General features: G+C 51.0%; 1 long non-coding RNA gene across 1 annotated transcript; it reads right to left on the reverse strand.

The window, feature by feature from the left end:
* Positions 1-11,807: 11,807 nt before the first annotated feature.
* On the reverse strand, positions 11,808-20,755 carry LOC308531656. The gene is made up of 3 exons (XR_013996936.1): positions 20,528-20,755; positions 14,983-15,047; positions 11,808-12,834 (listed from the first exon to the last, which is right to left on the reverse strand). It is a non-coding gene; the product is annotated as an uncharacterized lncRNA (long non-coding RNA).
* Between the last annotated feature and the right edge of the window lie 5,353 nt (positions 20,756-26,108).

Genomic DNA, 26,108 nt, shown 5'->3' on the forward strand with positions numbered 1-26,108 from the left:
CGGGGCGATAGGATGTTGCTGTCATCTTGGGGGCTTGTTCGTGTTGTATTTCATTGTCACCTCTGCCCATGGCCTCTAGAGAACATCCGCCAGGACTTCCAGGGATGGGTCTCTTAGGCCCGAGTCTATATCCAAACCAGAGCACCCTTCCCAGAATCCTTTTCTTTCCCATTGATGCTGCATCTCTCTCTCTCTATTTTCCCCTTGGGTCCTTGGTTCTCCTGACCTTGACCAGAGGCAGACGATGCAACAGAAATAGCTTTAAAGCCAGATGGACCTGGGTGTGAATTCGCACTGAGCCACTCTGTGATCTTAATCTCTGAATCTGACATGGGACTAATAACACTAGTTTCCCAAAGCCACTGGGAGACATACATGCAATTATATGTAAATTTCATGCAGGGGCCAGGGAACTAACACATAGGAGGTGCCCGACGAATGTAGGAGGGAGGGAGGAAGGGAAAGGGCCAGGTGGACAGACTCCTACGGGCTAACCCATCTCCTTTACGCTATCACCAGTCTCCTGCGGGATGGATGCCCTTGTGAAGGCAGCTGAAGCGAATCTCTCTATCAAGAGAGAGAGGGAAGAGGGGTTCTTGGTCCTGAGCTCCCAGCACAGTGTCCCCCGGATAGAGAACCTCACGGCTGTTTCTTTGGGGAACCTACCCTGAAAATATGGACCCCACTTGCCCCCCTACAGTCAGAGTTTCCTGCAGATCTTCTGTGCTGGGCCCCAAGTTCAATGTATTAGTTTTAGTTTGGCCAAGTTGCAGGGCCCACCAGAGCAAAGGGACCAGTGCGATTTCTCCCGGAGAGTCCACCTGTGTGTGAACCTTACATCTTTGTTGCAAAGGAGGGTTCACCCCAACTGCACAGCAGGGACCAGTCGGAACCCACAGGGGCTCCCTGAGGTACAACCAACCGCATGCAGAACTGTGGCCGCGGGAAGGCACCCCTCCCTGAGGCACACAGGTCCAGAGCCCGGCTCAGCTGGCTGTACCTGGAGGGGGCGGGGCGGGGCGAGGAGAGCGTGTGGCGCAGGCACCGCTGTTCCAGCTGGCAGGAAGCCCTTCCCCGAAGACTGTAAGTTTAACCTTTAGCATTCAAGTGTCGGGGCTTAAGCGTCTGTTGTGAGCAGTTCTTCCTGCTGCCGCGTTCCCAGACTGCGGGGAGAGGGGTCGGCACCCATCTGCCTGCTTTCCGTTTTCTTCCCAGACAAACTGAGAGGGAGGGCGCCCTGCAGCACCAAACACACAGTCGCGGGCACCGGTGGAGGCGGCCCCTCTCTAACCTTCCACACCCACACCCTTCTCCCTGGCGAGCCCGGTTCTGGGCTGCCTTCGAGGCGCGCAGGGGCCCAGGCCTGCTCCACGCGCAGTTCCCCGGGGGGCAGAACCGCCCTCCAGTCCCAGGCTTCAGCCTGAGCTGCTGCCGGGGAACCGCGCCCCAGGTCCTCCCGCAGTTGGGTTCAGGGCCCCCAAATGCCCCCACCTGTCCACACTGCACCCCCAGAAAGAAGCTGGGAACCGGTGAGGACGGTGGAGAGGGAATCAAACCACAAGTGACCGAGTGGAGAGTGAAAAGTGAGCGGCAAGCAGGCACTGGACCGGGGCAGCTACGGCCACCTGACACAGGTGCGCTCCTGCGATGCCCAACCCTCCCCAGGTGGCTGCTGGGGCCGGCCGGGCCGGGTGGTTTTTCTGGGGAGCTCCCCGCCAGGGCGCAGTGGGTGAGGAGATTGCTCCGCCAGGGGCCGTTTTCCCGCCCAGGGGCCTCGGGGCCGTCCATGCGCGCCCCTGCGAGGGGCGCCCAGGTCCCAGGGCAGAGGTTTTGCGCTGGCGGAGGTTGCCGAGCTGGCCTGGCCGGGGGCCTGAGCGCTCGGGCTTCCTCTAGGGAGCTCCGAGTCGGCAGAAGAATAAAGGCTTCCTGACATGGGACTGGGTGTGCCAGGTGTGAGAGAGACTCGCGCCCCGGCTCCGTCAACTGTGGTCAGCGTTTTGGGAAACGGTCGGGAATCCCTGAGGTTATGGATCTTGGGGAGGAGAGAACAGCGCCTGGTCTCCAAACCGCCCAGCCCTGGGGGCGGGAGAGCAGCCGCGAAAAGGGCACACCCTGTGCCTGGGCAAAGAAAACTGGGGTTGATTGTCCCTGCTGCCCCGCTGAGCCCTGGAATTAAGCGGGGTGGGGGAGGCCCACAGGGGGCCACTACCCGGATGGCTGCCACAGCGGAGTGTGGGTCCCCAGGACATCCGGCGGGGAGCTCGGCTAACGGGAACCCCCGCCCGCACTCCCCTGGCCTGCTGGGCACTGGACTCCTGGAGCCTACCGGCTGCCCTGCCCTCCCCGCCAGCCTCACCCAAGCTCTGCCCCCAAATTTCGTGCCATCCTGGCGCAGGCAGGTCGGGCTTGCCTATTTCTCTATTTCTAAGACTGGGAAACAAACGAATTAGAAAATTTGTGCTTTGGAAAAATATCTGTTCGATGTCGTTTGGTGCTTAAATTATCCTTGGAATATTTTTTTTTCCGGTTTCATTTGAAAAAAAGAAAAAGAAAAAAGAAAGTTGATGCACGCCCCAAACCTGGTTTCTCTTTAAACCGTCCCCTTATACGTGCCGTTGGTTACTGCAGATGTTTTCTGGGTCAGGGAGAGCAAAATGGAGTGGGAGGGAGGCTGGGGACTGGGAATCCCTCATTTTAAATCCCATTACTGGCTTTGAGGAGTAGCACAAAAAATCAGGAAAAGATAGTTCGTCCCCCACTGATTTCCATCACTTCAAAGATTTCCCTCGTCCCTTAAATCAGAAATATTATGGCGCTAGGTATTTCTCAAGGAAAAAAAATGCACATGCTTCTTCAGAATATATACACGGTATGGGTCCCTTTTTACATTTCTCAGCAAAAAAAGGGGTGGGGGGAATCAGGCACTCAATTCCCTAGCTATTAAACAAGTCATGCCTGCAAGAAATGCAGGCACGGGGGATTGCTCAGCCGCGCATCCCTCCATTAGCGCACGCCTGCGTGGCTGCGTGTCAACAATGCACGTGCTACCGTGGGCACCTACCTACTCCCCAGCCGCCCGAGCGGGCTCTGTGCACATGGGCACAGGTCTCAGGTGCCAGCTTGCAGCCCTGCTCCCAAGCCCACTGCCCGTGCCTCTCAGGGATCCCTTCTGCCTCTGGCTGGCCAGTTGGAAGTCTATCGTCCCCGCCAAGTTCTGCCCTTGGAACTCCCTAAGCGAACTAGCGGGAACCAGGGTCTCCTGCCCTCGAGTTGTTCACTTTATTGCCTTGAGTTGAGGTTAGTTCCCGCTCTTCTTCACCCGCCCCGGGCTTTAGACGCAGTGCAAACTTCTGGTACCAGCTCACCAAAGGGAAGCCGGCGCTGGCCCGTAGAGTGGGCGGTGCGAACCCAGAAGAGCCACCAGTTCCAAGGCGCCTCGGGCCCCAAGGTTGGATTTCACATTTCCATCGCAAAGGAGCGGAGGAAACTGGGGATCTGACGCAAACCCTGCAACTGACTAATTGCCCCGCATTTTCACAATGCGCCACGTCTTGGAAATGAAGAGCAGGCTTTATCATTTGGAACTCTTTCAAGGACCCAGGCGCTCCAAGTTTGGGGCTAATTCTTTAAAGGTTTTACTTCTGAGACATGCGGGGGGGGGGGGGGGGGGGGGGTTGAAAAGATGAGACATACCCACAATCCTTGTGCTGGGATGGCACTCAAGAGTAGGTTGTGGTCTCTTTTGAGTCGGGAGTTCAAAAGGAGAAAAAGAAAAAAGGCTCGTTCCCTCCCCTTTGCCCCAGGGATGAAACCTCTCTAGATTGGAGCGGCCAATTTGGTTTGATTTCCGTGGTTTGGAGGCTCTGGAGGGGTTAGGGGGCGGCAGGGCTCGCAAGACAGACCTCAGCTGCCTTCTGGAGCAGCTGGTCCGCGTTGGCCCTGCAAGCAGAGGCTGGAGTCAAGGTACTTCGCCCCTGGTCTGGCACCTGGAAGGAGCTTCCGGGGACGCATCCTTGAGTCTCCCTGGGCTGCGTCCCTAGCGCCTTGTATGTGGACCGGCTCCCTCCCCTGCCCCCACACCTACTCTCAGCACCCCCACCTGTCTGTGTCCCCCAGGGACCTAGTTCCCCTTTCTCTGTCATTGAGAGCCAGTTCTTTCCCTACCCAAACCTCTTTTTTTTTTGTGGAGTAACTTTGCAAAAGAGCTGTCACTGCCCTAAAGGGCAACCCTGCCAGGCTGACTTTGGGAGGCTCTTTCCCAGTGAGAGCCCCTCCGAGGACACCGCGCCCCGGGCCCCTGCCGCCTCCAGGACGCCACCTGGGCGCTGTGCTCCCGAACCTGGCGGCCCCGCCCAGCGCCACAACAAAAGACACTTCGGGGCGATTTGCCCTTTTCCAGGGAGCTGCCTCGGAAACAAACCTGGATCTGGTTTTTGGTTCTCTCTCAGGTGTGAAAAGGATGTTGACAAAGTATTCTCCCGGCTGCCTGAGTTGGAGGCGTGGGGGGGGGGGGGCGGGAAGGAAGCTTTTGACCAAAAACGTGGGCGCAAAGCAAGAAGCTGCATGCAGTGGACACCACTGTGTACACGCCTGTGAGGAGCAGGACCGCAGTCTGAGGGGCTGGCACCAACCTCTAAATCCCCCCATTGGCCCTGTTTTCCGCCAATTTTCACCCAGCCCCAGCTGCTCACCCTCTGGCGCATGCAGGGCAAACTTTCTGATTTTGTGGTTGAGGCTCAGGGCACAGTGGTTTCACCGTAGGACAGAGCTGCGGATGGAGCAATTCTGGGCGTTCAGAATAACCTCCCCCGCACCCCAAGGAGAAAGGGGGAACTGTTCGATTTGTCTGGGGGTCAGGAGGTGGACTGGGGGTTGGGGGTAGGGAACGGAGGGCTGGAGCGCCAAGTGCCGCGCCTGGCTGCCTCTCTCTCCTGTTCCTCCCTCCCTACCTCATCTTCTGCCATTTCCAGAGGCAGCAGAAAGGTGATCTAGGACTTGACCCCTAAATCACAGCTGCTGGTGACTGCACCTCACTCCAGGATGAGCGCAGCCGCTTCCCCGGCTCGGGCAGCTTAACCCTTTCCTCCCCGCGCCCGCGCTCAGAGGCCGGCGGCGCCTCTGACCCCGGCACCGGCCGCAGCTGGCCTCCTCAGGGCGGCACCTTGGATCCCACGAGGGGACCACAAAAGGGCCAGACTGCGGGGCGCTGCGAGCCAGGGGCGCGGGCTGGACAGCCGGGAGCGCCGCCGGGGAGCCCGGGGAAGAGCCGGAGTTAGCGGAACGAAGAGGGATGTTTGGATCGTGTTAACTAGCCAGACAGATGCACTTGGGCATGTCTGCATTTATGGAATCCATACGTTGGCTTGGCAAATGAAAGGGCAGTCACACGTACATACAATAGACCGAGAATAGCAATGCACATACATTTAGAAAGGCATCCGCACGCTCTCCACCGTGCAGCCCTGCTCTTGGCTCCAGCTTTAGGCTTGTTCCGAGAGGCGTCCTCTCACCCACCCACCCCAGTCTCCACATAGGATCTCCTTTTTTCTCCACCGCCCCCCCCCCCATTTACTTTTGTTTTTGTGTCTCCCAACCCCCAACCCCCAGCAGAAGAAAACCCAGGGCCCAGGGGCTTGGCTCTTTGGAAGGAAGATCTCCTAAGATCCTCTTCACCTCGCTTTCCCCTTAAGACTGCCCAGCGCACCTTGGACCAAATACTAGCTGCTAACATTGCAACCCCAGATTCTGAAAATCGCAGGGGAGCAAGTTCTTACTCAAATTCCCCGTCCACATCTTCATCATGAAGCCAACACTTCTACGTTCCGTTCCGTTCGTAAAAAAAGTAACTTCAAACAGATTTGGAAACAAAAAACCCCCAGCGAGAGAGCACACAGAGAGAGCACTGTGCTTGCTGCACCTGCATGTATGTACACCTTGTATATCTGTGTGCACACATATACATATTCACACACACGGATGCACAGACATCTAAAGTCATTCAAATGTGTATGTACCCATGTATGCATATATCTTTGTGTTTATATATGTACATACCCACTCCTTTGAACAAGAGGCGGAGAGATATACATATCAATGCAATATTTAGCCTACATTCCACTTTCTCTCCCAACTGTAAATATCTTCACAACACATTGGTCTAAAATGTTCTGCCCTCTTCCCAACTAAATGAAGGATTTAGATTCTGAATTTCTTGGTTCCTTTTTTCTTCATTTTGTACATAAAATAATCCATATAGAGGCTGGATTATCGCCTAAGCATAATTCAATCATACAAGCTTGGTACCTCTCCTCCTTATAACAAATTCACTCAGTAAAATTAGCATAAGTATTTACCAGCTTAAACTGACATTTTTTCTATATTGCAACATGAAGTACATTTATATCCAGAATTTCCCCCAAATAGCCTACACCAGGGGAGATACTGACTTCCTCCGCGCCGTTCTGTGTAAGAAACAAGCTACAAGTTCCCTTCTAGTGCTATTTACATTTTAAAAGGAAATTAAAGACATAGCATTGAAGTGAGTTTTCAAGATCTACAAGGAGAAATTTAATTCTACTACATCTTACAAAATAAACTAACAGATTTATGCAGATTCGTGAAGACAGAGAAATAGGAAGCAAATGCACTCTTGGGGATCTAAACAATTTTCCTTACCTGATGTGTTTGGGAAATTTTTCAGAATTTACCAGTCTTCCTTCAGTCAGCTACATTTTACACTGACCTGCACTTTGGACTGAAAGGGAAAAAAAAAAAAAAGATTAACTGTTGCCAATGAAAATTTTAAAATAATAATCAGAAACCGGACAAACTGAAGGTAAAAATATACAATGGCTACAATAAAGATAAATATTTATTTAATCAAAGTAGAAGTTGTGTTTGGACTGTAGGAATGTTTCATCCTTCCCTTAAAAAAAAAAAATCAAGAAAGAAAAAAGCCAGAGTGTCTGCAGGCTCCTGGAGAGGTCCCATTGTCCAGGACTATCTTGAGCCCAGAATGGCATTAACCTCACAAAAGACACATTGTGCAGGGGACAAAAAAAAGCCCCTTCTTCTACAATAACTTTTAGCTTTTTTTATTTTTAGAAAATGACAAAGGTTTTACAAGCACTGGCTGGTGAAACCTGTAGCAAGCCAGGCTGGGCTTGGCTTTATTGATCAACTGTCCCGCATGGAGAAGCAGCCAGCAAAAGTTTGAATGGCAATCCAGGTTTGGCTTAGAGAGAGGAAACCCCCGATTTTTCTAAATGTATTTTCTCTCCCCCTTCTTAAATAAAACAGCATTCTTCCCAGGGCGAATTCAGAAGGCTTAGATGAGGTAACCCTGCAAAATCCTAACGCGGTCTTCTCCCCCTAGTCTTGACTAAGAAGCTGCAATGCTGGAATCTCGAAATGAAGGACTCCTTTCCGATCAAACAGATTTCACAATGAATCCCCAAATTCCTTCTAAAAGAAGTAATCCATGCAGGCTGGGGCAATATATTTTTTTTCTAAGAAAAATAAGTTTTAGTGCACACGCTCTCTCTACCTGATGTTACAGGGTGCACTAAATAGTACCTTCAAACACATAAATGTTTTCACGTTTGTTTGTAGATCACTTAAAGTGCAAATTGCATTTTATTTTATTCTAGATATTGTGATTTCAGTGGTACTAGTTCATATTTAGAACTTACATAAATACACACTCTGATTAAAAAATCTATTGCAGTAGCAGTGAAGCTAAAGCTAGGATTTGAAGGGGGAATTGGGGGGGGGGGGGAGAGAGAGAGAGAGAGAGAGAGAGAGAGAGAGAGAGAGAGAGAGAGAGAGAGAGAGACTCTTGTTCTTCCTGCGTTTGTTTGCTTGCTTGCTTTTTGGAGGTACCGTACACCCGCCTAAGTGATGGCTTTGATGTACTGGGAATCGGTACAGTAGCAGGGTCCCTGGCTGCTCTCTTTGATCCCAGGGATCTCCTTTGGGCTCTGGTGGGATGTACTGCTCCAAGTCTTTATCTGAAACCCATCCTCTCATTTCCAGCCCTTTGGCTTCCAGACTGCTCCAAACTCTTGGAGGTAGCCGTACGACTTTTTTTTTTTTTTTTTTTTTTTTTTTGGCATTAGGGAAGGGGTATGTAATTTCCCCCTTTTCTCCACTCTAGACCTTTCCTCGCTATTCAAATATATTGGCTTTCTTTCTTACGAATTTAGTCTGAAATTATTTTTTCACTGCCTTTATTACATCCCTGCTTTTGATGGCAAAATAGCTTCCTGTATTTTGAAAACATCTGCTTTCCAGGTTTTACACGAGAAAATTGATTTTACTTTTCTCTTAAGTCCAGAAAGGTAGAAAGTTGGACTTGTTTCCAAGTGCAACTTTTCCTTTTCTTGTCTTTCCTCAAGTTACCCCCCCTTTCAATTCTGATTCACTTTCCCCCTTTTATTTCTTCTAATCATCACTCTCCTCTCCCCCTCTCCTTCTAAAGAACCAGAGAAGATTGATTTCGTCTTATTTCAGAAGACAAAATTAACATATATATTTTTGTCTAGTCTATGGTACGTGTTAAAGTTTTCTCCATATTTTATTTGTTCTCTGATTCGAGGGAGGTAATATTCCTTCTTTTAAAAAAAAAATCTCAGACTTGCAATTTAAAGTGGCCTCTATTCTAAGTCTTTGCTGCTTCTCTACTCTTTCACTTACATCTTTAAGCTGTCCCACTCCATTACTGCCCCCCCTTACTCCTCTCTTCTTGGAAGATGCTCTCTTCCTACTTAATTTAAACATTGTTGCATTTGCCCCCCCCCCCACTAAAAAAAAGAAAGAAAAAGAAAGGGAGAAAGAAAAACAAGAAAAGAGAAAGAAAAAAAGAAAAAATCTTAAAAAACAATCTTAGCCAGGTTCCTATTGTTGCTTCTCTGCATTTCACTTCTCAGTGTGTGTGTGGTGTGTGTGTGTGTGTGGTGTGGTGTGTGTGTGTGGTGTGTGTGTGTGTGTGTGTGTGTGTGGTGTGTATGTGTTTTTAATACATGCATAAACTTTTGGTGCCTCTCTCCCTCTTCCTGGGTTCTTCTCCCATCCTCTCTTCCTGCTCTCCTCGCCCTGCTCATCACTTTCCCCTGTTTTTTTTTTTTTTTTTCCTCCCTTCCTCCCCTCTGCCTCCCTCCACCTCCCCCTTTTCTTTTTTGCTGAATCTTATTGATCCAGAAGGTGGCTAATTAGCCCTTCCCGTCGTGCCTGGGTAATGAAGCACATGCGCACTGAATTAATCACAGCCATTTTTTGCAGGAAACTAATTAGCAGAATAAAGATCCAAAGACTTTTTTTTCTTTTCACTCATCAGCTCCCACTTCCAGCGCGTCCCCTCCGACCGCTGCAGCCGCCGCCGCCGCCGCCTCCTCCTCCTCCTCCTCCCGGCCGCCGCCGCCGCCGCCACCGCCTGCTTTGCATCCCAATTACAGCCTAGAGCCGCCGCCGCCGCCGCCGCCGCTTCTCCTCCGTGGCCCCTGCCCGCTCCGGGGGCTGTAAACTCCCCGCCAACCATGCTGCTCGGCGGCAGCGGCGGCGGCGGCTCCGGCTCCCCGGCTGCGGCCGCCTCCCGCCCCGGGCTCCGCCGAGCGCGCTCCAGCTCCGCCGCCGCCGCCGCCGCCGCCAGCAGCGCGTCCTCCGCCGCCGCCGACCCCCGCCAGCCGCCGCTGCTGCCTTGATGGGCTCCGCGGCCCGAGCGCCTGTTTTCGGGATTAAAAGCGCCGCCAGCTCCCGCCGCCGTCGCTGCCGCCAGCAGCGCCGCTGCAGCCGCCGCCGCCGGAGAAGCAACCGCGTAAGTGGCAACTTTTCCCTCTTTTTTTTTTTTTTTTCCCCGCCGCCGCCGCCGCCGCCGCCTGCTCCTCCTCCTCCTCCCGCCGCCACCGCCCGGACGCGGGGCTCCTCGGGGCGCCCGGGCTGCTTTGCATGGGGCTCGTCCTGCCCCCTCCCGGCTCCCGCGCCCGGCCGCCGCCGCCGCCGCCCGCGCTCCCCGCGCCCGCGCCCTGCTCGCTCGCCGCGTCCCGCTCTCCTTCCCCCTGCGCCAAACTTTCTCTTTCTCTTCTTCCTCCTCCTCCCGCCGCCGCCGCCGCGCCCGGGCCGCCCCCTCCTCCCCGGCCCCCGCGCCGCCGCCGCTGGCCGCCAGCGACCCCCGGGAGGGTGGAGGCGCCCCGGGCGAGGCCCGCGCCGCGAGTTTGGAGGCGCCGCGGGGCATGGCCGGCCAGCGCGCGGGCCGAGGGCGAGAGGGCGGCCGGGGTCCGGGCGCCGAGACAAAGGCGGCGGCCGGCGGGGGGGGTCCGCGGTGCCGAGCGCCCCCGCCCCCGGCCCCCAACTTTGCCCCACCCCGAGCGGCGCCGGGGCCCCGGGCTGAGCCGCCGCACGGGGCGCGCACCCGGCCGGGAGCAGTAGCCGCTGCCGCTGCCGCCGCCGCCACCACCGCCGCCGCCGCCGCCGCCGCCACCGCCACCGCTGGCCGGCCGGGCGCCTTCCACGCCAGGGCTAGAGTTGCCGGGGACGTGGGCGCCGGGCCGGAGCCTCGGGGTCCGAGAGGGGGCGAGGGGGCGCGGCGGCCGCCCGACCCTCTACCTGCGCGCTGTCCTCCCTGCCCCACTGGCAGCGCCGCGAGCGCCTGGAGGGGGCTCTGCCCTGGACACTAGGGGCTCCCGGGGGCTCGGGGCTGCGCCGCCGCCAGGACTAGACCTCGCCGGGCCGGCCTCTCTTCGGCCAGCTGAGTTGAGAGATGTAGGAGGATTCCTTTTTTCTTTCTTTCTTTTTGTTTATTTTTTTTTTCTCACGAGAGTCTGGGATTGTTTACGTTCTGTTGCCCACTCTCACCCCTCGTCCTGCCCCTCTCCTCTTTTCCATGTATTTTTTCCATTAGATGCGAAAACTGTGTTCCTGAATTTCCCATTATTCATTGTCACGTACATCTCTGCACATCTTTTTGCATGTCTTTTGGGGACTAGATCTAAGTGTATTTTTTATGCAGGGCACTTAAATTGTGTATGGACTCCGTACTCGTAGGCTTTTTGTGGAGCTATTAAAATTTAAAAATACATTTTACTTTGCAAATTAATCTGTTGCTTAGAATCTGACTTTGGAAAAATGTACAATCCCTTCGACTGTGGCAAATTCTTTGATTACAAGTGCTTTCAAAAATCACCCACTCTTTTACTCCTTGTTGCTTTGAAGCCGGGTAAATATGACAATTTTTATTGGTCTCAATTATTGAAACTTGATCTAAGGACTATATGGAAGAAGGAGGCTGACTGCCCTTTTCTGGCCTCCAGTTCTCCTGACTTTTAAAAGGGGGTTTGTTAAGTACCTTTAAAGAATATGACAGACGGTGATCGCTTGGCTGTAATGCAAATTACAGAACATAAATTCACTTTGGAATTAAAAAAAGACTCAAGTCCTTTCAGTGGGGACACTTGACGATTTATTATGTTTTTTAAAAAATTACTTTTTTCTCCCTACTTTGGGAGAATGGCCAGTTACAGACCAACTTATCTGGAGGTCTTCGGAGAGAGGCTTGGAAACTGGGCGAGGGGAGAAGATTGATCACAATCTGCATAATCAATAGGGCAGCATGCTGCAATCGTGTACCTACATTTACTGTAAATTCCTACAATATCTGCAGCATGGGTGCTCCAGTGGCTGGCTCGGCTTCTCAGAGAAGACTTGGAGGCAATATTACTGCCCACCCCTCCAGGACAATATAGGGGAAGTCCGCTCTGAAAGTGGCCTGTTTAAAAACCCCATTTTGCTGTCCAATTTTTTTTTATTTTTTTTTTGCAAATCTGTTTACATGTGGGGGTTTCAGGTATTGAATCCCCAACGTGCAGGTATCCTGTAGATAGAGGTGGAAAGTCTTGGAGGGTTTAGGGATGGGAATTCGCTTATTAAGTTACCACCACTTCCAGGGCTCCCTGCAAATCTTCTAATGTTTGAGATCTTCAACTGGTGCAAATAATTTAGAGATAGGAATATGAGAGAGTAACACACCAGATTGAAGCAATGTCAAAAGTAAGGATTGCTGTGTGTGTGTGTATGAGAGAGAGAGAGAGAGAGAGAGAGAGAGAGAGAGAGAGAGAGAGAGAGAGAATACAGACACTTACAGTCAGGCTTGAAAGCTTGGTGGTAGGTGAATCCATATTTGGAGATGATTTTGAAATAGTCTAGCAAATGGTGCACGAACAGGATTTTGCAAAAAGTGTACACGAAGTCAGTTTTGAAAGGATTGTGGTTTAGGGAGACGAGGTGTGGGCAGGAAAACCCACTCTTAGGCCAGCAGCCTTCCTCTGTCTGTGTGTCTCCTCCCTTCCCCCTCCCCGAGTTTTAGTTTTTAATTACTTAATGCTGAAACGCACAGGGCTTATGTAAATATTTGCAAATGCTCTTTCCTATTGATTTCTCTGAATAAACTGCCCTGCTCAGGTCCAGAGAGGAGGCAGTGTAGATCTGGGGAGTTTTTAAAGTCTCTGGAGGAGTGTTTGTCTGTGCATGCATGTGTTTATGGGTAGAGTTGTAGACATGAAGATTTGGGGGCCTCCTGCAATGAGAGTTCAGGCTCCGGGTAGTGTGTGCTGAGAAAGCTGGGCTGGAGTTGGCCCCAGGGCCTGGCGTCCTGATGTGTGTGTGTGTGTGTGTGTGTGTGTGTGTGTACACACGCTGTGTGGGTGTCTACACTGGGGAAGTCTGAATGCATATGCACTTACACTCCCTCCAACCCCCCATTAAATACGGAGTTTTCCAGGGCTTGGTGACGGCCTTCTCTTGAGGGTCACATTGAGTTCGAATCTGACCCAAGGTGCAGGACTCCTGTGATAGGGAAATAAAAGAATATACGGAATTGGGGTCAGGTCAGCTGCTCAGAGGCCAAAACCCCTACAGCTGCTTTGATTTTATTTTTGTGTGTATATTTTAGGCTCCTCCTGCCACGTTACAAATGATGCCTCCCCCTCTCAGGTGTTTGTTCTATAGTTTAAAGGCACCAGAGCCTCTGCCTGGATAGCTGTCTGCTATCCAGCAAGAACAGAAACCCCACAATACGAATCCAAAACAAAACAAGGGAGGAGAGGAGGAAAAACCCCTATTGAGTTCAGGCAAATAAGGTTGGGTCTCCAGATCCGATTACAAAGCAGCTTTGAATATGCAAGACAGCACACAAGACCAGTTAGTCCAGTTACAACAAACTATTAAAGAGAGAGAGAGAGAGGGAAGGAGAGAGGGAGAGAGGGAGAGAGAAAAGAAAAGGCATGTTTAGGTCGTAATTTGTTAGTACAAGGAAAAGAATCCCACATAAAGCTGCCTCTCCCCCCCCCCCCCTTTCCTGGCTTCACATACAATTCACTCACCCTTTTCTGATTCGTGGAACTATATAGATTCTTTTATTAAAATCTTTTGGGTTTAGGAAGATCGCTGCGAGCAACACATTTTCAGTATTTTCCCCCCTTTATCTTAGAGGAGAGTTGGCAAGGGTTCTGTGGTTTGCAGTTACACAATATGTTATCATGTTTTTAATCACTAAATCATTGCAGTGGTTATAGATTTACAGTCTTGGGGCATTACAGAGAGGAGCAACAGCAGCGCTCTCTCTCTCTCTCTCTCTCTCTATATATATATATATATATATGCTTTTAAATTACACCAATGTAAACTGAGTGCAGCAGCTGTGAATATGGCCGGCAGACTTCAATCCCTCCCACCCCCACCCCCACCCCCACCCCCACCCCCACCCCCAGCATCTTAGTTGTTTTTCCCCCTCTCGGATTCCTTTTTTCCAAATCGTTCTGTTCGCTTAAAACCAGCTATTCTCCCTTCTCCTGCCTTCCTTGTCTCTTCAGCCCCAACACCAAAGAAAATGCTCATTTCAGACCTCTAACCTTAGAGCAGCTAGAATTCAAACTCTGGAAATATAACTTTGGCTTCGAGAGTATCATAGCGAAGTGGATTTCCTAAGAAATTCTCATGGTTTCCATACTGATCTCCTGTACAGGGATGGAAAGCTGACTGATTGCAGAGCCCGAGGAGGGGGAGGCAGGAGGAGGGGGAAGGCAGGCTTGTGGCGCTTGCCTGCCTGGAACCTCTAGTGTCCTGTCACCGCGAGCCCACTTTCAGCTTCTGTTTTTCATATTATTATGTAACAGAATCCTTGGCAGCATTAAAAATTCAGTATTACAAGCTGATTGTAATGCTGCCTCATTAGACAGCACTGTCTGGCCTTGTATTAAGTGAAACACAGAGCATGGCTTTTAGATTATAAACACCAATAAATATTAAGGATCAGCACAGGGGGAATAGTCAGCTGGGTGTTTGGCCCCTTCTGGTTTTGTATCTCCGCCCCCCCCCCACCTTCTTTCCTTCGTCCCCCTTCCTCCCCCTTCCCTGCCGTGATGACTGTTATGTTTTCTTGGGATGCTGATGTGTTGACCCTAGTGACATTTTAGGAGGGCTTTTTATAGAGTTACCGTGTGTACACAAAAGGTTTGGAAGTTTGTTTTGTTTTGATCTGCAATAAACAGGTCCTTCACTTTGCTGATGTCATTTCCGTTCATATTTGAGTTGTTTATTGTGCTTCTTCGAAGGGCCCTCTCCCCCACCTCGCTTTTCAGCCAGAGCCTGTGGCTGCCTGGGGAATGGGGGGGGGGGGCGGGGGAGGGGCAGGGGTGGGGAGGGCACACTCCTAAGCTGCCAGGTCTGGGTTCAAAGGCTGAGAGTTGCATGTCACTGCCTTGTCATCCTAGGGTTTGGCCGCTGGGGAGGATGTTTCTAGCTTCGAAGCTGGTTAAACACTCCGACATCCACTTGCCCTGGTATTTTCATGGCACGCAGTGATGCATCTCGGCTTCCTTTCTCTGAAGCCCCCCCCCCCCACACACACACACCTTGTCTATGTTGTTAATACATCCTTGTTGTCCTTTTCTCCATTCAGCCTCCCCCCCCAAAAAAACAAACAAACAAACAAACCTCCAACCGTGTAAGGATGACTTTGATTCAGTTGCATATCTGACGCTGGCATTAGCCACTTCATGCTGTGGAAAAAAAAAGGAAATGTTTCCAGGCCTTGCCCACAGCCGCCCCGCCATCACCTCCCTTCCCTGTTCCTTTTTTTTTTTCTTCTGCTCTCTGCCTTTTTGTGGACATAAAGGCCGTTCTGGTGTTACTAAAAATGACCTCAGTGTCCAGCGTTTCTTATTTCCATGTGATCTACAATGGGAATCCCCCCTCCTCCAAAAATAAAAAGTAGGGTGGGGAGAGGAAGGAGGAAAAAAATGACCATAGGGCCTCAGGGCTTTCCCTCTAATAGGATGATGGGTTTTAGGTTTAAAAAAAAATATTATTGTTTTGTTCTTTCAGGTTTAGAAATAATAGGGAGAGAGGGAAAAGCAGTCATTAGGAAGTTCACCGAGCTGCTTTCCAACTAAGACGGGTGAAAAATGAACCTGCATTGACACTTGGCTCCCTGTGAAAGCCCCGTAACCTCTCCCCCCTTCCGTGGCCCTGGCCTTTTGTTCCTGGAGAATGGAGCTAAGGTGCTTTTTCTCCCAGACCAAAGGCAGCAGGCAAGGAGTCCTCTTGTGCGCGCATCGCCTTTAGATGGCCCTCTCATGGTTATTGTCAATGCAGACTCCCCCAAACAATTGCCCCAGGCAGACACAAAAGCAAAAACATTTGTCCTATTTTTTTAACCTCTTTGTTTTAGGTTTTTTTTTTCTCTCTCCATCCATTCTTTAAATTTCACAGTTTCTATTTGTCTGCAGAGAGACAAACGGAACAGCATGAAGCACATTTTATCGTAGGCCTCACTGGCGATTGGAACAGCCTCAATAGAAATCCAAATTCTAAAACACTGGCTGGCTGACTTGGAGGATATGTGAGATTTCAGCTCGGAGCTCTTAAATCAGATTAGTGCAGATTTCCAACAAAAAATGCAACTAAAATAAAAAGATGAGAAAATGGGATTCCAGGATCATTTGGGGGGGAGGGGGGAGTGTGAAAAGGGTCATCTTTTGTTTATCTCTTAGAATCCTGTCCCCAAAAGTGGTCGCTTGATGGGAAAGAATTGCAAACCCAAATGAAAATCTTCATTAAAAAAAAAAAATCTGATCTTGGTTATTGTGCTCCTGGTAGATCGTTTAATGGATTGTTTTAATGCATGTGTAGGGGAATTGTTGGCACATACTGTGGGGTTGATGCTGTGTTGAGAATTTTTAAAAAAACCCCACACATACAAGATTTATATAAAGAAGCCATGCCCCCTCCCCCCTTTCTTTCCTCTCCAGTTTCCTTTTTCCTTTCTTCTGCCTCCAACCTGCTTCCCCTCCAAGAATTCAGTGGTGTCAGGCCGAGTGCACAGGGATGTGTCAGACAGCAGGGATGGAATCCACCTCTTTTTCCTGGCCCCAAACAAAGCGTCCCTCCTCTCCTGTAATGTATGGACCTTGATTGCGATGCTGTCCTTAAGCATCTGTCTGCCTTTTCATTAAAATTCTCAATTTCAAGGTTTAGAAACACAAATGTAAGAATCCCCCTGGGTATAAAAGTCTTGCATGACAAATTCTCCTTGCCCTTTCAGAAATAATATTTTTTGTTTAAGAAAAAAAAAAAAAAAAAGGAAAGAGCAAGCTTTTTACCTAACGTTTTTAAAGCTAGTTTAAGGCAAGTTATTTATTTCTGCTTTCTTAAACTGGGCTTTGTAACTTAACATTAATTTGGAAAAGCTCTTCCCAATCACAGTTTCTTTAAAAAAATGTTTACTCATTTGTGTCTTTCTTATGTGTGTCATTGACAGATTTAGGGTCTGAGCTGGGGAGGGTGGGTTAGTAAGCTAGATAATGTTCCGTTCCACCTACGACTTGGGGGTAAAATTAATCCATGGAATTAGCATTGTAGCGATAGATGGAGGCCTTGAGGTTTTTGTCAGAGAAATGTGAATCGGAACATCTGTGTGTAGGCCTTGGCACAGCAGCCTGAGTGTGGGTTGTTCTCAGGAGAGCCTGCATTCTGTCCCATACCCAGGAGGTCCTGATCACCCAGCAGGTGCCAGGCCCGTAAATATAACTGCCTAGAAATGATGGGGTGATATCTGGGCATTCAGCTCCAAATGTTTCCTTGTTTATTTCAGGGACTATTCACGCCCACCCCCCCTTTTTTTCTTTGTTAAAGCCTCAAGGTTATTTAAGCACTAGTTTTAAAATCAATGTGTATGTATAATTTAATAAAAATAGAAGGATCTGGAAGAATACACAAATCCGCCTAAACCCGGTTGTGCTGTGAAATAGAGCCCAGCTTTAGCGAGAAGTCAGAATGCTGACTTTCACTGTATCTCAGCTCAGAGATCATATTTACCTTTGCTGAAGGGGAAGGATACATACAGCATTGGAGACCGAGTGTGTATGTGGGGAGAGAGAGCGAGAGCGGGAGAAGCCAGTTGGCTCTGTTCAGATCGTTGTAATTTACCAGCCAGCGAAGCCTTAGGGGGGCTGGCCTCTGGTTTGGAGAGCGAGTAAGGGGAGGAGTAGGGAAGGGGTTAGCATCCCCTGATTTAGTTTTAAATATTTATCCTTTCGGCTGTTGCCAGTTACGCTTTCCAGATGAGATGAGCCTAGTTATGGAGAACTGGAAGCAGGAATCCCCTTTCCTGAGAGTGGGTTTATTTGTCAACAGCGTTCAGGACAGGGCAGCGAGAGTGCAGGCAGGGCTGGCCCTGCTGGGCAGGCCGAGGGCTGATCGGCAGGCCGCTGCCCTCAGAAGAGCCAGGGCCTTGCAGAGTCAGTCACAGGACAGCATTTGCAAGATGCATTTCAGAGAAACTGTGGATTCCATTTGTGAGCGCAAAAGTTGCAAATTCCCTCTGAAGAGGTATTCTTTTCTCTGGTGATGAAAGTAAGTTTTAGTAGAGGTACCATCCCAGCTTTTGTGCAGGCCTTTACATTCATCATGGTAGAGGCCGTTGATCACTTGCCTGTGGATTACCTGTTCATTTTCTGCCTGTAACAAAGGCAAGCTTGACCAGGCCTCACCCTGTGTGGCTGGTGCCAGATTAAGAGAGCAGAAAGGGATCTTGGTTGCTCTTCCTTCTATTTGTCAGGCCTCTAAGGGGCAGGAGGTCGGTTGCAGGCGGGACACTGGCAGTATCAGGGCAGATCCCCTCAGGGCCTTGTTTCCAGCACCTCCTCATCCTTCCAGAGTATTTTATAGCTGGTTCTTTGGGCTTTCTAGCTTTTATTTTATTGAAGATATTTATGTGTAGGCCCACAGGTTGATGATGTCACCAGATTACTAGGTTGCCCCCTGTTAATAAAAGTTCAAACAAAGCAGCAAAATTAGATTTCCTGGGAGTATAAACATGTTCTCACTCTCTTGAATTTAGCTGAGGGGCCCTGGGTTGCTGCTTCCAGGTAAGGAGTGGGGCCTGGAGCCTTCATTTTTCTCCGAGGAGATTTCCAGGGACCTGTCTGTGGGGCATGTGCCACGTTGCTTGCATTATTGCTAGCATCATCATCTTCATGTATTATTCATAGTCACTTTTTCAATTAAATTATTAATTGGTTTTCTTTAAGGTGTTCTCAACTCACGTGGCTAATATAAATAATAGTGTGTTTTGAAAACACCACCTGTTCTTGGGCCTGAAGTCAGGCGGTCTGAAAACAGCTCCGCGGTGATCAGACTCTGCTTTATGAAATCATCCTCTACTTTCCTTCCTCCCTCTTCACTCCCCGCCCCCCCCCCCCCCCTTACCCTCTCATGTGTGACAGAATTTGGCTTGTGCTTTCCTTTGTCCCTAATCGGACATGATTCCCTAGAGGCAGTCTTTTCTCCCAGAGGCCTGGCTGAAAAAAATTAAAAAAAAAAAAATTTTTTTTTGGAGTCTCTTCTGGACTAAAACGGAAAGAGGGGTTGTCTGTCTCCAACAAGTTAGATATTTACATTAATTTGAACCCAAATCATATTGTGAAAGATGCCCTGTACATGGTGACATGATAGTTTTCATCAGCCAGGCATCCCTCTGCCTCCTGCATCCATGTGTGCTTAATGCTAATACGATGCCATACATGCAGCTCTTCGCCTCGTGAGCTTATTATATTTCTAACACTTGCATGGCTCATTATTGTGCAGTCGGAAGGGACTCTTCGGGCTGTGGGGCCAGCCTGGGTGGGTGGCTTAGAGAAAGGGGGAAAGCAGGTGCCTTTGCTGTGCCGAGGGAATCCAGAGTAAATTCAGACTGAGCTTGGGGTTCTGGCAGGGGGGGACAAGGGACTTCCGGTGAGACTTCGGGGGTGCTCCCTTGGCACAGCAGAATGGGAAAGGCGAAGCTGGGGAGACAGAACAGTGTCCAGCGATTGCTCTGACCAACTGGGGTGGCCGCGTGAAGTCTGACCCCCCAGTAGAATGTCCCCTCTGAAGGGCGTGATCTGTGCCGATCGGAACCTGTGTGGCTTTATCAGGAGAGCCTTGTTAAAGAGACTTAATTGCAAACTGAGAAGCCTTTTCACTTCTTTCTCTTCCTCTCTTTTTCTTTCTTCTCATTACAAACTCTGTCCTTAAACTCTCAATGGGGAGCAGGGGGTGTTTTTGTAAGTTTCTGCAGCTGAGAAACAGAAGTGCTCTGTAAAAACAGTTAATAGGATGGGTGTGTGTGTTTCAAATAAATTCCTGTCCGCGTTGGCTCCTGCCCCCAGGCTCGAGGGGCCGGGCCGCGGAGTGGATGGGGCCGGGAGCCCGCTGGCTCCGGGCGGAGACCCCAGGCACCTTCTTGTGGCCCAGGGCGCGTCCCTGTCTCCTCGCCCGCCTCTAGGCCGCCTCCTGACTCTGGAGGAGCGAGGGGTCAGCGCCGGGGGAGGTCCCCGCTTTGTCCCCACCTGGCGGGCTCCGGTCCCCCGGCGCGCAGCCCGGCCCGCCCGGAAGCCCGTGCCCGGAGCGCGGCCCAGAGGGGCTCGGGCCTGGGCGCCGGCGTGCGGCCCCGCTCCCCGCTCCCCGCGGGCGCGGCCACTGCCCCCGCCGCCGCCCGGCACCCGGCCTGCGCCCGGCGCGACTGTAGATGTCAGGCTTTGCCCGGGGAGCAGAGCTGCGGCGGGGCTGTGAGTTTCAAATTAACCTTCCGCTTTGTTGCTGTGTAATGTGGATCCCCGAAGGCCCCCCGCCCCGCCCGCCCCCCTTCCGAGGGCGGTGAGCGCCGCCGCCGCGAGCGGAGCCTCATTTACATAAAGCGATTCCAGGAGGGCGGCCGAGCCGGTGGGCAGGCCGGGCCGGGGCCGGGGACTCTGCGTCGCGCCCCTGGGGTGAATCTCCGCGGAGCCCGGGGACCCTCCCTCCCGGGGAGGGGCGACCGCCTGCCCCGCCGCCACCATGAGCCCCCCTCCCCCGCCTGCGGCCCCCCTCCACCTGGGCAGAGCCGCCTCGGGGCCCCGGGGGCAGCGGGAGGCAGCGAGAATGCCGCCGGGGGTGGGTAAGTTCGGGGCTCCGGTGCCGCTGGAATTTCCCATTGTCGCGCCTGCCCCGGCCCTCGGACCTGCCGGTGCCTCCTCCCGCCGGAGGTGCGCGGAGCCTTTGTGTGCCAGGTGAGTGGAGCCGCCTCCCCCGCCGGCCCGCCCGGTTCACGCAGCCGGTCTGGAGCTGCAGGCAGGTGCTGTGAGTCTTGGCTGAACTTCCCCTTCTCTTGGGGCCTGTGGGGGAAGGGCCGGCTGGAGGCCCTGGAACTGCGAGATCCAATTGGAACCTGCCCGGGACGAGAGCCTCTGTTCTGCTGGGCACAGAGGAAAGCCCTTCCTCCTTCGCGCTCTCCCGTCTTCCTCCCCTCCCGCCTGTACTTCCTTGGCTTTTGGATTAGTCCCTGCCTTCTGAATACTTGCGGTGCCGGTGTCATTTCAAAGTTTGCCCCCCCCCCCCCCCCCCCGCCTAGACATGCACCCTTTTCAGCCCCAAAGAAGTCACTGGTGCGTTCAAAACTGTGGAAAACGCGCTTGTTGTTGGAGCAGTTGGAGGGAGAGGCATAGTTGGGGAGCTGGCAGGCGGAGCCACTGGACCACCCTCTAATTTTAGTTTGTTTGCACTCTGGGTGGGGGGGGGGGAGGACCAGAGCAGCGTTCATTTCTGAAGGGATGGGGTGGTCGAGAGGGAAAGCTGAGATGTTTGTCCTGTTAAAGGAGCCGGAGGAATGTCCAAGTTAGGTCAGTAGCAGAAATAATAATAATAATAATAATAATAATAATAATAATAATCATTGTAGGCTTAGAGGAAAGAGCTTTCTGGGAAATGGTCCTGTCTGCTTTAGACATACCTGAGCTGTAATGATGGAGGGCAAAGGCCACCACTCACGCCTGGGGCAGTTGAGTGCGTGGCCTGGCGCAAGCACCGTCTATACACTAGCTTAAATGAACCCCAGGCACAGGTGAATCCAGAAGGGTCATTCTCCCCCCACCCTCTGTTTGTGTCGTTTAACTGGCCTGCAGACTCTGAAAGCCACCGACAGGTCACTCAGAGAGGACGCACTTGGGCACAGGGAGAAGGCCTCTCCCCACACGCACACACGCACACTGGGCCTGCTGGGCGGAATGCATCAAAGCACAGCAAGGAAAACAAACTTAAACCTTAAAGGCAGATAGAAAGTTACACGTCATCTTCTTTCATCCCTCGCTCTGAGATCTTTGGAGACAAGTCACTCAATAAATAGAGTATAATTTAAAGCTCACACTAGCTGGGAACTTCGCTTCTTTGCCATCAAGCAGCAGGTGCGAGTTTGTAGAGCTGGCCCCTGGAGTCCCCCTCATTCCTAAATTCAGGAGGTGTCAAACCTTCATGTTCTTTTAATGGCTGTGGTTTCTGGATAGTTTTCAAGGGGAAACCCTAAAAATCACGAGTTCCAGGAGTTGGGCTGGAGAGGGAGGCCTGAGTGCTGGGGCTGAGACTGCCTTTGAGAGGAAAACATACACCTTCCAAGGTAACCTGATCGAGCAAGGCCCCGGCCAGGAGCGTGGGCCTGTTCCTTGTTATCAGAACTGCCACTGGCGGCCTGAGATTCCGAATCCTTCTCCTTACCCAACCCAAACACGAAAAGCAATTAGGGAACAGAGGTGGGGTGTGAGGGAAGTCAGGAGACTGCAATTCTAAATAATTTAAGGGTTTCAAGAATAGGGTCATTGGAGGAGAGGTACATACATACCTGGATGTTTGCACACCTGTATTTGTGTTCATTGTACTTTGCAGAGACCCCAACCCCCCCGCCCCCGCCCCTTTCATAAGGTGTGTGGCCCTAAAGGCCAAGAGAAACTTTTCCTCCCTCCGTTTTTTAAATTACAGGACTAAGGAGATTGTCTGCATTTCGTTTCCAGCATGTTTTCAGGGAGCGTGTAAGTGCCTCTCAGAATGGGCGAGGGTCACACTTGGCTCTTTTATTTAATTACACAAGTGTTATTTAACAACATGGGGCAGATGCAGAAGCAAGCACTTTTCCGATTTAAAAATAGTCCTTTTAGAATCACAAGGAATTAAGTGGCTTGAAGACCTACTGTCTTTATGACATGGGTCACCTCCCTTTCCCAACTCTCTTTTGAAATGGCTGCACTTTCGGTGGGAAGGAGCTGCTGTTTTCCAGTTCTCCTGAAAACACTTTTGATTGACAGGGAACTATTGAGAAACCCTTGCTTATTCTTCCAAAAAAAAAAAAAAAAATCTGTGCTGCTTCTCCAACCACCTGAAACTTTAATTTTGGTTTCTTCCCTTCCGTCTTTTATTTGCACAAATGAATACTCAGGCTGGGTGGAAAGGACCCAACTAAAACAGTGCTCCCAGCAGGCCTCTGTTTGGCTCCTCCCACCAGGACAGCGAAGTGCCTTCCTTTTTGATGCTTTCAGAACGGATTTGGAACGGGTTTAACTGCCTTGTAAACTTGGTGCCAGTTGGACTGCCCAGTGGCAAGGAGCTAAAATAAGCGAGATTTCAGTTTTCATTATTATTTTAAATGATGATTACTAGACACTTCCAGGACAGGCCTGGCTCACCTTGGATGACCCAGAGGTTGTTAGTTCATTAGAATAAATACTAGCAAAATATTATCTGGGGCTGGTGATGACTTAGCTCCGTCTCTTTACTTCTGGTCACAAGTGGTGTCCAGGGAGCATGTCCTTATTGTCACTGTTACTATTGAGGATTATTTATTTATTTATTTATTTATTGCTTCTGAAGTCTTAATGTGAGAAATGCAAGGACCCAAAGCAGACCCTCACCTAAGAAGTTCTCTTTTTTTTTTTTTTCCCAGAGTAACAACAGTTTTATGTTAAAAAGGAAATATGTAAGTGACCAAGCAGGGCTTTATGAAAGTGTCGGAAATTGGTGGGAATTACTTGAAGGGGAAGAGAGTGACTTGTCTTTACAACCACTTTGGAGAGTAGCTGGCTGGCTTCTTAACCCGAAGGGCTTGGCCTGGTCTTGTAGGGGAGGCAACTGTGATTCTGCCCGAACAACCTTGCAGGCTCCATCTCACACTCGCCAGTATTACAGGGATAATGCACCTGACGTCCCCCATCAGTAACCTCAAGCAGCGCAGTATGTGCTGTGGTTTATACTTTCGCTTGTTATTAAAATGCTTGCTCGCTCTTAGCCTGGCCTATTTCTGTAGTGCTTGGGCTCGTTGGCCTACTCTGGTCCCCAAGACTGGAGTAATTAACCAGGATGGGGGCGGTACTTTAAAAACACAACAGGAAGGCAGATTCCCTGACGGTGAACTTCCTAGGGGTCTCCATAGGCTCTGGTAGGAGAATTGAATTGCAAGGGTGATTGTTGGAAATCCCAGCTCAGAATCCCAGGCCTCTGCCTGGGTTAGACACTGTGGTCAGGGAGAAAGGGGACCCAGTTTTACTAGCAGCCAGTCAAAGGAATTCCTCTGCAGGAGCTGATCTCAATCAAACACCGAGAGGTGCCTGTTCTGACCAAAGAGCGGTGTCCTGAGTCCTTAGGCTGCTCAGATTGAGAAACAGACACACAGAAGCTAAGATTGAGTCAAACTGCCCCGAGGGAGAGACCCAGGCAACAGTCTTGGCTCCTGGGCAAGGCGCTCTCAAACTCCAGATCGAGGGGGAGAACTACAACATCAACAACTGTCAGGTTTCTTTTCTATATGATTTAAAGTTGGCTGCCAGATTGTGCTCTTTGAACATGTGCGAAGCGACAGTCAGATGGGAGAGGGCTTTTTCTCTGCTAATGTGTAAATGCCTTCTGTGTGGATGGAAACTGGGGCATTGACTACAGCCTGTGCCAAAGCTTCAGAAGCACAGAGACAACGTGAGTGTTTTCTTCTGGTTTTCATTCTGTGGGGCAGGGGATGGGATGGTGAGGACAAGGTTTTGAGTGCTTCAGCCTTGATGGGTGCCTTTCTAGAGAGTTCTTTGCCCAAAGAAGGTGTCTTGGCTTCTTATTGGTTACTTTTAAAGGTGATTCTCCCCTCCTCTGCTGTTTCTCCCCTTCTTTCACCCTTAATTCCTGGAGTTTCTTGCTTTTGCAGGAATAAGGGTGTGAATAAAAATGGGGTAAGAGACGTAGAAAGTTTGCTGGGTGGCAAATTTGGCTTCATTTCAGAGCAAGACCACTGTTTTGTGGGTTTTAACCCCAGACAGGGCCTCTTAGCAAAATGCCTGGGCTTAATCTGCCATTTGGGTGAGCCCTTCTCCCATTCCCGGGGCAGGGGGGGTGGGGGGTGGGGTGGGAGGGTCGCCATGCAGCCTTGTCAACATGAGGATTAATGCACCGGGGGTTTTGATGTGCACCCCTCCAGAGCGGCCTTAGCCAGCAGGCCTCCTGTGTGCTGGAGGAGCAGGGAGAGGGGAGGGTCTAGGATGGTTCAGCTGCTCCTTCTTTGAATTTTGTGCCACCTCCAAGATTTTTCCCTCCTCTTCGCTCCCTGCAGTTGGTCTAAGGCGTCCGTGGAAGGATTGGGATGGGCAGTGTGGTCAGTGACTTCTCCTCCCATGCTTGTCCCTTCTGGCTGCTGCTGCTGCTGGTTTGGGACTAACCACCGAACCCCCTGGCAGCCACTCTGCTTGTGAAGATGGGGAAGCACCTGATCCTGCTCCGCTTCCATTCTGCTAATCACATAATGGCCTGAAAGGCTTTCTCAAATGATTATCTCGTCTTTAATTCTAAGTGGGTCTTTTGGAGCAACAGTTGGGAGTGTGTGGAGTGTCTTTAGTCATCCTCAGGGAGACTGAACCAGGAAGACTGGCTCCGTTGGACTCTGTGAAAGGCCGGTGGAATTTTCATCTGCTGCCGATTTCACGCACTGTCCTGAGAGTGATTTCGGCCACAGACCTTTGATCTGGGAGTGAGACCTCCCCTACTCGGTTGCTTCTGGAGACCCGGCATTGATGACTGCTCCCTCCCCCCCTCCTTCTCCCTCCCTCCTCCCCCCTCCTCCCTTCCTCCCTCCCCCCTCCTCGTGTGTGTGTGTGTGTGTGTGTGTGTGTGTGTGTGTGTGTTGTGTGTGTGTGTGTGTGTGTGTGTGTGTGATGTTACCTAAAGAGAAGGGCTGAGACTAAGGACTTGGGTGGTTAAGCATGATGGGGGCTTGCAGACTTCTTACTGAATTAGAAGCCTGAGTTCCTCAGGGCCCTTGGGGAGTGGGCTAAAGGACAATCTTGTGTGTTTCTTGGTGGCGGTGCCCAGTTGATCCAGGAATGTGACTGGAGAAGAATGCTCCCGAGTCTGTTGTCTGAGCTAGATTTTGCATGAGGCCTGTGCCTGTGCACATTGCTGTCGTGGGCTCTGTGTTTCAGTCTTAAAATTCCAGCTCACAGGCGGCTGTCTTTTCGCTTGAAGCTCCTCAGTGGAGAGGCTGGAGGCAGATTAGCTGAGTGAAAAGACCAAGGGGCTTAATTTGATATTTCGTTTCAGCCCTGCAGCCCCCCCCCCCCCAAAGTCATATAAGTGCCTGTTCAAATATGGAAGTCTCCCTTCTGTGTAGAAAAAGCTCTTTTCAAAAGAATTTAAACTCCTGTAAATCTATAAAAAGTACGTATGTGTAGACATGAACTTATTTGCTTCTCACACTTCTGGTCTCCTAGTGGCCTATTTTGAGCAACTCAACTTTTCTTTTCCTGACA

Source organism: Myotis nattereri, assembly GCF_964212035.1.
Source record: "Myotis nattereri genome assembly, chromosome: 15".
Taxonomy (NCBI): domain Eukaryota; kingdom Metazoa; phylum Chordata; class Mammalia; order Chiroptera; family Vespertilionidae; genus Myotis; species Myotis nattereri.